At 36.4% G+C, this 10871-nt stretch overlaps 1 non-coding gene across 1 annotated transcript; it reads left to right on the top strand.

The window, feature by feature from the left end:
- The first annotated feature begins 604 nt into the window (after positions 1–604).
- Positions 605–677, top strand: TRNAG-UCC (transfer RNA glycine (anticodon UCC)). Its single transcript has one exon. It is a non-coding gene; the product is annotated as a tRNA-Gly (tRNA).
- The last annotated feature ends 10194 nt before the right edge of the window (positions 678–10871 follow it).

Genomic DNA, 10871 nt, shown 5'->3' with positions numbered 1-10871 from the left:
GTCTAACATTTGGACCCAGAGTTAGTTACTACTGACTACCTTATTTTCTGGTATGTGTCACTCTTTCTTTCTTTTTTTTTGCATCTCTAGTATTTGTGAAAACTACATTTTAGGGAGCATATAGCAACTCTGGATTCTGCTTTATTTTCCAGAAAGCTTTTGTCTCAGTAACTTGCCTGAACTTAAGTTGCAGAATCTGTCTATGTTACAGTGTGTATCACTGATGACTCTGCTTAAATTTTTTAAAATTTAATGTACTATTTTGGGAGCAGTTTGTTTGTTTGTTTGTTTTTTTGTGCTACACAGCCCTCTCACTGTTGTGGCCTCTCCCGCTGCGGAGCACAGGCTCCGGACGCGCAGGCTCAGCGGCCATGGCTCACGGGCCCAGCCGCTCTGCGGCACGTGGGATCTTCCCAGACCAGGGCATGAACCCGTGTCCCCCGCATCGGCAGGTGGACTCTCAACCACTGCGCCACCAGGAAAGCCCCTCCCCCAAATTTTTATATGTTGTGTTTTCACTGTCTTTCACTTCAAAATATTTTCTAATTTCCCTTCTAATTTCTTTTTTGCTGTGTGATTTATTTAGAAGTACGTTGTTGGGCATTCCCTGGTAGTCCAGTGGTTAGGACTCTGCACTTCCACTGCAGGGGGCACAGGTTCAATCTCTGGTCAGGGAACTTTATATCCCACATAGCTGCACTGCCAAAAGAAAAGGAAAAAAGTATGTTGTTAAATTTCAAAGCACGTTGTTAAATTTCAAAATACTTTGTATTTTCCTATCTTATTGTTATTGACTTTTATTTTAATTGTGTTGGGTTAAGAGAATATATTCTATATAATTTCATTCCTTTCAAATTTGTTGATTTTTTTTTAATCATATGATCTATATGTGGGAATGTACCACGTGCACATGAAAAGAATATGTGTTCAGCAGTTTTTTTCGGTGTAGCATTCTAAATGCTTATATGTAGCATATAAGTAGATAAGTGTTATATCCTCTTCTTGTATTAATCCTTTTATCATTACATAGTGTCTTTCTTTATAGTCTTTACTTTAAAGTCTATTTTGTCTTCTATGAGTATTGCAACTCCTGCTTTCTTGTCATTTCTGTTTGCCTGAAATATCTTTTTCCATACCTTTAGTTTCAAACTATGCGTGTCCTTTGCTCTAAGGTGGGTCTCTTGTAGGCAGCATATTGTAGGCTCTTGTTTTTTTATCCAGTCTGCCACTCTATGTCTTCTGATTGGAGCATTCAGTCCATTGACATTTAAGGTAATTATTGATACATATGTATTTACTGCCATTTCAGATCTTGTTTTCCAGTTGATTCTTTGTTTAGTCTTTGTTCTCAATCGCTTCTCGGCCTTTTGGCTAAGATCAAGTGTAGTCTTTGTTCTCTTCTTTTTCTTTTTGTTTTTCTTTTTATGGTTTGATGAATTCCTTTTATTTTATGCTTGTGTTCTCTTCTTTTTGGTTTTTGTGAATTTACTGTATATTTTTGATTTGTGGTTGCCCTGTTTTTCAAGTATGTTAACCCCTCCCTATATCTGCTTGCTTTAGACTGATAATCATGTATGTTTAGACACATTCTAAAAAAGAAAGAAGAATATGCATTTTCTTACTCTCCTTCCCCACATTTTATGAGTTTGATGTCCCTGTTTACATCTTCATGCTTATCCTTTTGCTGTTCCTTTTGTTTATCATTGCTTTCACAGTTTTTTTCTTTTTGATCTGTAGCCTGGTTAATTTAAGTGATTTACTTTCCAATTGTGATTTCCTCCTTCCTGTATCTTTTTGCTTCTTTTCTATTTAGAGATGACCTTTCAATATTACTTTTAGAATAGGTTTAGTATTGCTGTATTCTTTTAGTTTTGGCTTGTCTGAGAAATTCTTTATTTCTCTTCGTATTCTAAATGATAATCTTGTTGGGTAGAGTATTCTAGGTTGCAGATTTTTCTCTTTCAAGACTTTGAATATATTTTGCCCCTTCCTTCTGGCCTGTAGTGTTTCTGTAGAGAAAACAGCTGATAGCCTTATGGGGGTTCTCTTGTAATTAACTCTGTTTTTTTATTGCTGCCTTTAGAATTCTCTCTTTATCTTTAACTTTGCCATTTTTATTATACTATGTCTTGGTGTAGGTCTGTTAGGGTTCATCTTGTTTGGGACCCTCTGTGCTTCCTGTATCTGGATATTTGTTTCCTTCTTTAGGTTTAGGAAGTTTTCAGCCATAATTTCTTCATATACATTTTCAATCCCCTTTTCTCTTTCTTCTCTTTCTGGAATCCCTGTTATGCATAGATTGGCCTGCTTTATATTATTCCATATGTCTCTTACATTGCTTTCATTTTTTTTTTTTTTTTATTTGGCTTTCTGTCAAATGGAAATTTTCTGTCTGGAAATTGGGTAATTTCCATTATTCTATCTTCCACATCACTTATTCTTTCTTCTGCATTATTCATTCTGCTATTCATTGCCTTGAGCTCAGCTTTCGTCTTGGCAAATGAATTTTCTAATTGTTCTTGGCTCCTCCTTATAGTTTCTAGTCCCTTTTTTACAGTAATCTGCATTTCTGTTGATAGTCTTTCTTAATTCCTTCAGTATTTTCATTACCTCCTTTTCGAACTCAGTGTCTATTAGACTGAAGAGGTCTGTTTCATTGTTTATTCCTTCAGGGGAATTTTCTTGGTCTTTTAACTCAGAGTGGTTCCTCTGCTTCTTCATTTTGCTTATATTTCTCTTACTCTGTGAGTTTAGGACAAACAAATATCTACTGTAGTGTTGGAGGGCTATTTATATGCGGGAGCATGTCTGCATAGCTTATGTGGGTTTAATATTTTTTTGGTGTGAGTGCTGTTTTTGGTTTGGATGCTTGCCATCTCTTTCCTCAGCCTGTGCTGGCCATTATCCCCTTGATAAGGGGTGTGCAGATGCACGGCCCACACACACGTTCCCAGGAAGGCGGGGGCAGCGGTTGGCTCCTGGTCATGGGTCCCTTGGTGAAGGCAGCTGGCTGCACATACTCCCAGGAAGGTGGGGGCAGTGGTTGGTGCCAGGTCACAGGACCTTTAGAAGCAGCATGGATCACATGCACCCCAGGGGAGGCAGGGGCAGTGGTTGGTGCAGGGTTGCGGAACACTTGGTGTTGGTGGGCTGCACAAGCTCCTGGGAAGGTGGAGGCGGTGACCTGCACCTGTCCATGGGAACCTCCACAGAGGCTGCAGTCCGTGCTGCCTCTGGAGTCTGAGATGGCAGTGACGGCTCACGCCTGCCCCCACTCATGTAGACGGTGCCCTGCCACTTGAGAGCACATGGAGAAAGAAACTCTTATGGCGAGCAGACCCTTCCCCTTCTGGGAAGGAGATCTTCTTCCCAGATTCCCTCAGATGTGGTGCACCACACCCTAGCCCCCTCAGGCTGTCTTCACACAGCCAATCCCAGTCCTCTTCCCAGTGTCTGACCTCCGAAGCCCAAACCTCAATACCCAGCCTCCATCAGCCCCAAAGGACAAGCATCTCAGCCTGGGAAATGCCAGTTGGCACCGCTAATCTGTGCAGGTCTCTCTCAGCTTTGCCCTCCACGAAACCTGTTGCTGTGCTCTCCTCCAAGGCTCCAAAGCTCCCCCTCTGTCCTGGCTGATCTCCTGGCCAGTGAGGAGACTTCCCCGTGTGTGGAAACTTTTCCTCTTTCACAGCTCCCTTCCAGGGGCACAGATTCCTGTCCCAATTCCTTTTTCGCTCTTTTCTTTCTTTTTTCTTTTGTCCTACCTGGTTACATGGAGATTTTCTTGCCCTTTTGGAGGTCTGAGGTCTTCTGCCAGCATTAAGTAGCTGTGCTGTGAGAGTCATTCCACATGTAGATGTATTTTTGATGTATCTTGTGGGAAAAAGGTGAGCTCCACATCCTACTCCTCTGCCATCTTGATCCATTTCCCCTGATCCTTTTAACATTATGAAATATCCCTCTTTATCTCTGATAATACCCTCTATCTTGAAAGCTATTTTATCTGATATTAATATAGTTATTCCTTGCTTTTAATGCTTATTGTTTGCCTGGTATAGTTTTGTCCATTCATTTACTTTCATCATACCTGTGTGTTTTTATACCTAAAAGATAATTCTTGTAAGCTGTATATAGTTTGGTCTTCCTTTTTTATCCACTCTGACAACATCTGCTTTTTAATTGCAGTGTTTAGACCTTTAATATAATTACTGTTATCATCAGATCTCATTCAATATTTTATTGTTTTTCTTTCTATCTCTCTGCTGTTATTGCTGCTATTCTTTCTTATCTTTTAAAAATATAACAAATAATTTTTAATCTTACCTTTTAAAACTTCTATCAACTTTTAAGACATATCTCTGTATTTTTTTAGTGTTTCACTTAAGAAAATACATCAGAATTCAACCAGAATACTGTACATTTTCATGCAAAATATAGACACCTCATAAGCATACAGTCCCTTTAACCACCTCCCCCCAACCACACTCTGAAATAGTTTTATGTATTTCCTAGCAGCTTATTGATGTGTTTTATTATACACTTATGGATTACATCTGCATACACTGAAAACCCCAAAGAACAATGTTATAATTTTCTTTTAAACATCCACAGGTCTTTTTTAAAGAACTTAAGAGGATCAAAATAGTCTTTTATTTTTATCCAGATATTTACCATTTCTGATGCTCTTCATTTGCTCCTGAAGATCCAACTTTTCTGTTAATATTCTTTTTTCCTTTGAAGAACGTCCACTACCATTTCTTGTGGTACAGGTCTGCTGGAGACAAATTTCTCTTAGTTTTCCATTTATAAAACTGTGTTAACTTTGCCATCATTTCTGAAGGATATTTTCACTGGACACAGAATTTTGGGTTGACTGATTTATTGTTTCAGTTTGAAAGTCTCCTGGCCACTATGATTTCTTTTGTTGTTTTCGTTTATGGCCACTGATTTCTGATGAAAAATCTGCTGGCATTTGAATCACTGTTCTTTTGTATGTAAAGCATCACTTTCCTCTGTCTGCTTTCGAGATTTTCTCTTTATCTTAGGGTTTAATTTTGTAATGTGTCTAGGCATAGTTTTCTTAGAATAGCCCTCATGGATTTAAACTGCACTGCAACACACCTCATCCCTTGATTTCCTGTTATATCCAATATATCAGTCCTCTAAACCTAGTCCTTCCTACTATCTTTACTCATAACCTGTCCATGTTGGAATGACCAGAGCTGCTCACTTACAAGTTGATGTTTTATAATTCAACTGAGTCATCAGAGTTCCTGGAAAATTAATTCTCCCAAAGGACCATTCCAAATAAAAAAAATACATGAAGGAGAGATATGCACAAAGATAGAAAATACTTAGTAGTTACATAAGACATCAAAAACTAACCCCTTCTAGAAGATGCTACATTAAATCCTTTTTAAAATGAGTAATATAATGTCTTTTAAATAAGTTCAGAGATAAAAGTTCCAATTTTAAAAAGAAGAGAACAAATCAGATAGGATAGTTAGAACTTATGGGGTTTCACCAATTAGACAAAAGAAAAAATTGTCTGGTCTTCCTGAAGTCATCAGAGACCTGCTCAACAGGTGAACATGAATGTTTTCTGCTCAGAGATACTCAGGATATTGGTCAAACTAATAGAAACAAAGGATTCACATATTCTTAGTAAAGAGTATATTTATATCACTAGGATCAAAGACTGGATATGCTTATGCTAATTGCCTTTCACCATGTATTTTCTTCACTAACAGCCACTTCTCATGGATATAGTTTGTAATTATATCAATAAATTCTTTTATAAAACAACAAATCCCAATTGCATGCAATATTGTTCAACTCCTCTTAGAATGGTTCACTTGGGAGATATACAAGTATATAATCATGCTGTCAGACCTCAGAGTGACCTGAAAATTCTTCACATCACTCTCATCCCACAAACCCTTTGCCTTTTGCCTTTTTTTTTAATACATTATCATGTTATAGTGAAATTACTATTTAATTTTCCATAAATAAACATTCTAAACTTTTGTATATGATATAAGAATAGTTTTCTGGTTGACAGGAAAATAGTAATAGTAATTTTGCTCAAAAATATGAGCGCTCATAATCAAACAATGGGATTTACGGTACACACTTCAAAAATGCTGAAGATCAAAGGGTAAAACAACTGTGAATATACTTAAGGATTATAATTTAGTTAATTTATATTATTCTACCAGTTTAATACACAAATTGTAACCATCTAATTGTTAGTTCCAAAGACTCACATTGTACATAAAGAATCTTCAACAGCTGTCAAAATTGTCTACTTTTTCTTTCCTATAAATGTGTCAATTGGGAAAGATAAACACAAAAAGAACTATATGGCTTTCATTAAAATAGGAAAAATAGAAATTAGACAACACTTCATCCTGTACAGCATCCTGGGTCCCTAGAATCCTCGTGGAAATACACAGTTGCCAGTGATACTAATCAAACAGAATGAAGGTTTTTTTGCAGGGATATGCAGCACCTACTTTATACTCCTGATAGGAGGGGAGTGTTATAGCTTCCTGACTTCTCCCACTGCTTGAGATTCTGGAAAGTGTTTGCCAGCTAACCTGATATATGTATACAATGTACACCTAGCATGGGAGAATTTACTGAGAGGTAGGTGAGTTATAGGTCAAATCCCAAGCTTCCCTGAGCATTTGTCCAGAACTAGGCCCCAGACTTCCTTGAAGGCTCCCTCAACATATGTACAACCACACTTGTATTGGGGGGGTTCTTATACTGAACATGGTCTAAGGACCACAGTTACAGATCCATTTCTCCACAGTCTACTCCTTGATCCTTGATGAGTTATTTAGCCAGTAACCATGAGGTATATATTTTTGTGTATTTTGTAACTGAGGACCACAGATCCCCAGACATACATAGGTATGATTTTATGGATTTTATGATTTTATGTTCTTTTTGAGCATTATCATGGACTTAGAGCTTTTTACAGATTCAACTAGTTCTAGTTATTATAATCATGGTCTTCTTTTTCAAATTTAAATTATCAAAATTCAGCCAATAAAAGGTCTTTGAAACTGGCATCTTTGTCAGTACTTCTAATCATCTTGGAAAGTATTCTTGCTATCTCAAACAATAATATATTCCAGACCAGTCTTATTTATTCTGGCTGCAAACATGAATGCAGTGTTCTCCAAACAATTCTGGCTCATTTTACTTAACAATAGTATCTGCAGAAGGCCAACAAATAAGATATTTAAACTCAGAGAGCCTTAGTTTCCTCTCTACAATGAGTATTTTAGAACACACTGAGCATTCTGATAATGTTTTCTAAATACCATTACCCATTATACAGAACCAGGGCTCCTTGGAGAAATGGCTCATTTAAAGTCTGGGTGAAGAAATGAACAAGACAGGCATAGAGTATCTTGTAACAGAAAGAAAATAAGTACTTAAAAAAATGAGCTACCTTGGGCTTCCCTGGTGGCGCAGTGGTTGAGAATCTGCCTGCCAATGCAGGGGACACGGGTTCAAGCTCTGGTCTGGGAAGATCCCACATGCTGCGGAGCAACTGGGCCTGTGAGCCACAACTACTGAGCCTGCGCCTCTGGAGCCTGTGCTCCACAACAAGAGAGGCCGCGACAGTGAGAGGCCCGTGCACCGCGATGAAGAGTGGCCCCCACTCGCTGCAACTAGAGAAAGCCCACGCACAGAAACGAAGACCCAACACAGCCAAAAATAAATAAATAAATATTTTTAAAAAATGAGCTACCTAGAAAAAAATTTAACAAAAGAACTGCAAGACTGGTACACTTGAAACTATAAAACATTGCTGAAAGAAATTAAGATCTAAACAAATGGAAAGATAGCCTATGTTCACAAACTGAAATGCTTAGCATTATTAAAATGGCAATATTCCCCAAACTGATGAAGTGATTCAGCACAATTCCCAACCAAATCCTAGCTGCTTTTTTTTCCTCCCAGAAATCAACAAGCTGATCCTAATATTCATATGGAAATACAAGGGACCCAGGAAAACCAAAACAATCTTGTAAAGAAAGAACAAGGTTGAAAGACTCAGACTTCTCAATTTTGAAACTTACTACAAAGCAAGAGTAATCAAGAAAGTATGGTATTGGCCTAAGGACAGACTTATACATCAATGAAAAGGAATTGAGAGTCCAAAATTAAACCCTTCTATCTATGGTAAACTGATTTTTTACAAGAGTACCAAGAGAATTAAGTGGGGAAAGAAGAACATTTTTAACAAATGGTGTTAAGGAAACTGGATACCCACATGCAAAAGACTTAGTTGGACCTCTACCTCACACTATAAACAAAAATCAAACATGGTCTCAAAATGGATCAAACTCAAACTGGATCACAGACCTAAATATAATAGTTAAAACTATAAAACTCCTAGAAGAAAACATAGGAGTATATCTTCATTATACTGGGTTAGGCAACAATTTCTTAGAAACAACACCAAAAAGGCAAAAGCAACTAAAAAAATGGATTAATTGGACTTTATTAAAATAAAAATCTTTTGTGCTTCAAAGAACACAAGTAAGAAAGTGAAAAGACAACTCACAAAATGGGATAAAACACTTGCAAATTATATATCTAACATGGGACTTTTATCCAGAATATATAAAAAACTTACCATTCCAAAAAATAAAAATAAAAAATGGGCAAAGAATCTAAATAGACATTTCTCCAAATAAGAAATGCAAATGGGCAATAAACACATGAAAAGATGCTCAGTATCATAAGTTATTAGGGAAATGCAAATAAAAACCAATAAGATACCACGTCACACTCACTAGGATAGCAAATGAAAATGAGAGACAATAACAAGTATCAGTGAAGATGCAGAGAAATTGGAACCCTCATACCAACACATTGCCGGTGGGAAGGTAAAATGGTGTAGCTGCTTTCAAAACAGTTTGGCAGTTCATCAAAATGCTAAACATAGAACTACCACGTGATCCAGAAATTCCACCCTCCATACCCAAGAGAGTTAAAAACACATACTCAGGGACTTCCCTGGTGGTGCAGTGGTTAAGAATCCGCCTGCCAATGCAGGGGACACGGGTTCGAGCCCTGGTCTGGGAAGATCCCACATGCCACAGAGCAACTAAGCCCGTGTGCCACAACTACTGACCCTGCTCTAGAGCCCGCAAGCCACAGCTACTGAGCCCATGTGCCAGAACTACTGAAGCCTGCGTGCCTACAGCCCGTGCTCTACCGCAAGAGAAGCCACCACAATGAGAAGCCCGTGCACTGCAATGAAGAGTGGCCCCTGCTCGCCACAACTAGAGAAAGCCCATGAGCAGCAGTGAAGACCCAACACAGCCCAAAATAAATAAATTTAAAAAAAAATTAACACCTTCATAGACCCCAAAATAAACAGTTAGAAGATATAATGGAAGAGGAGACTAAATTTTTAGTAGCAAAACAAAAATAATGCAAGAAAAAAAATCTAGACATAAACTCAATACAAAATGCCTAAAACCATAAAAAAACAAAAAACAAAAAACAAAACACAGAAGGAGCCCAAAGGAGCCATGAACCAATAGAAAGGCATATTATGTTTTTGGATATAAACTTATTAACATCATTAGAAGGTCAGTTTTTCTTAAGTTAATTTATGAATTGAAATGTAAACCTCAGTACAAATATTCTCCTTTTTAGTTCTTTAGTTTATAAAGTTTATTAGGAAAAACAAAAAAAAAGCAAGAATAACCATGAAAATATTATAAAAATGATATTTTAAAAAATGATACAAATGAACTTATTTGCAAAACAGAAATGACTCAGAGACGTACAAAACAAACTTATGGTTACCAAAGGGGAAGGGGGGGGAGGGATAAATTAGGAGATTGGGATTAAAATATACACACTACTGTATGTAAAATAGATAACCAACAAGGACCTACTGTATAGCACAGGGAACTATACTCAGTGTCTTATAATAACCTAGAGTGGAAAAGAATCTAAAAAACAAATATATATATATATATATATATATAACTGAATCACTTTACTGTAACCTGAAACTAATACAACATTGTAAATCAACTATATTTCATCCAAAAAAAAAATTTTAAGACAGTAGAACATACAGTACAGCTACTATAATTGAAACAATGGTTTCAGCTCACTAATGCAATAGAAAATCTGTAATTAGACCCAATTTGTTAAAATAGCATTTAAAATCAGTGGGGAAAAGAAGGACTTTTAAACAAGTATTGTTGGGGAAAACTAGATATACACATAAAGGAACAGCTGTAAGTGAAATGTTTCTCAACCATACACCAGAATAAATTCCAAATTGAACTGTGAAAAATGGAAATGTACAAAGTGAAACCATATAGTTACTAGAAGGAAACATGAATTAATTTCTTTATTACCTAGGAGTGGATAAATCTTTTCTAACCATGGTTATAAACTATTGATAAAACTATTAAAATGTTTTAAATCAATAGTTTATGGTAATAAAATAAACTATTGATAAAATTGATTATAGAAAAACAAATTTATTTTTCAAAAATACGTTTTTTGAAAAATAAAAAACCCAACTTTCAAACTTATAGAATTTTCTTTTATACTTTTCACCTCAATTCATAACTATTAACATTTTCCACATTTGCTTTCTCTCTTTTTCTATAACAGATACATTATTACTATTATTATTATCATCTGTTTAATAATAGTTGCAGGCATCATGACCCCATACCTTTACTTTAACATGTATCTGATAAAAACAAGGATATTCTGTTACATTACTATAGTATAATTATAAAAATCAGGAAATTCACAATTGATAGACTACTAGTATCTAATAATATGCAGTCCTCTTTCAGAATTTGTCA

This window comes from Lipotes vexillifer, unplaced genomic scaffold (genome assembly GCF_000442215.2).
Source record: "Lipotes vexillifer unplaced genomic scaffold, Lipotes_vexillifer_v1.1 scaffold293, whole genome shotgun sequence".
NCBI lineage: Eukaryota > Metazoa > Chordata > Mammalia > Artiodactyla > Lipotidae > Lipotes > Lipotes vexillifer.
Note: the sequence above shows the minus strand (reverse complement) of the source record. Positions and strands in the feature narration are given on the sequence as shown.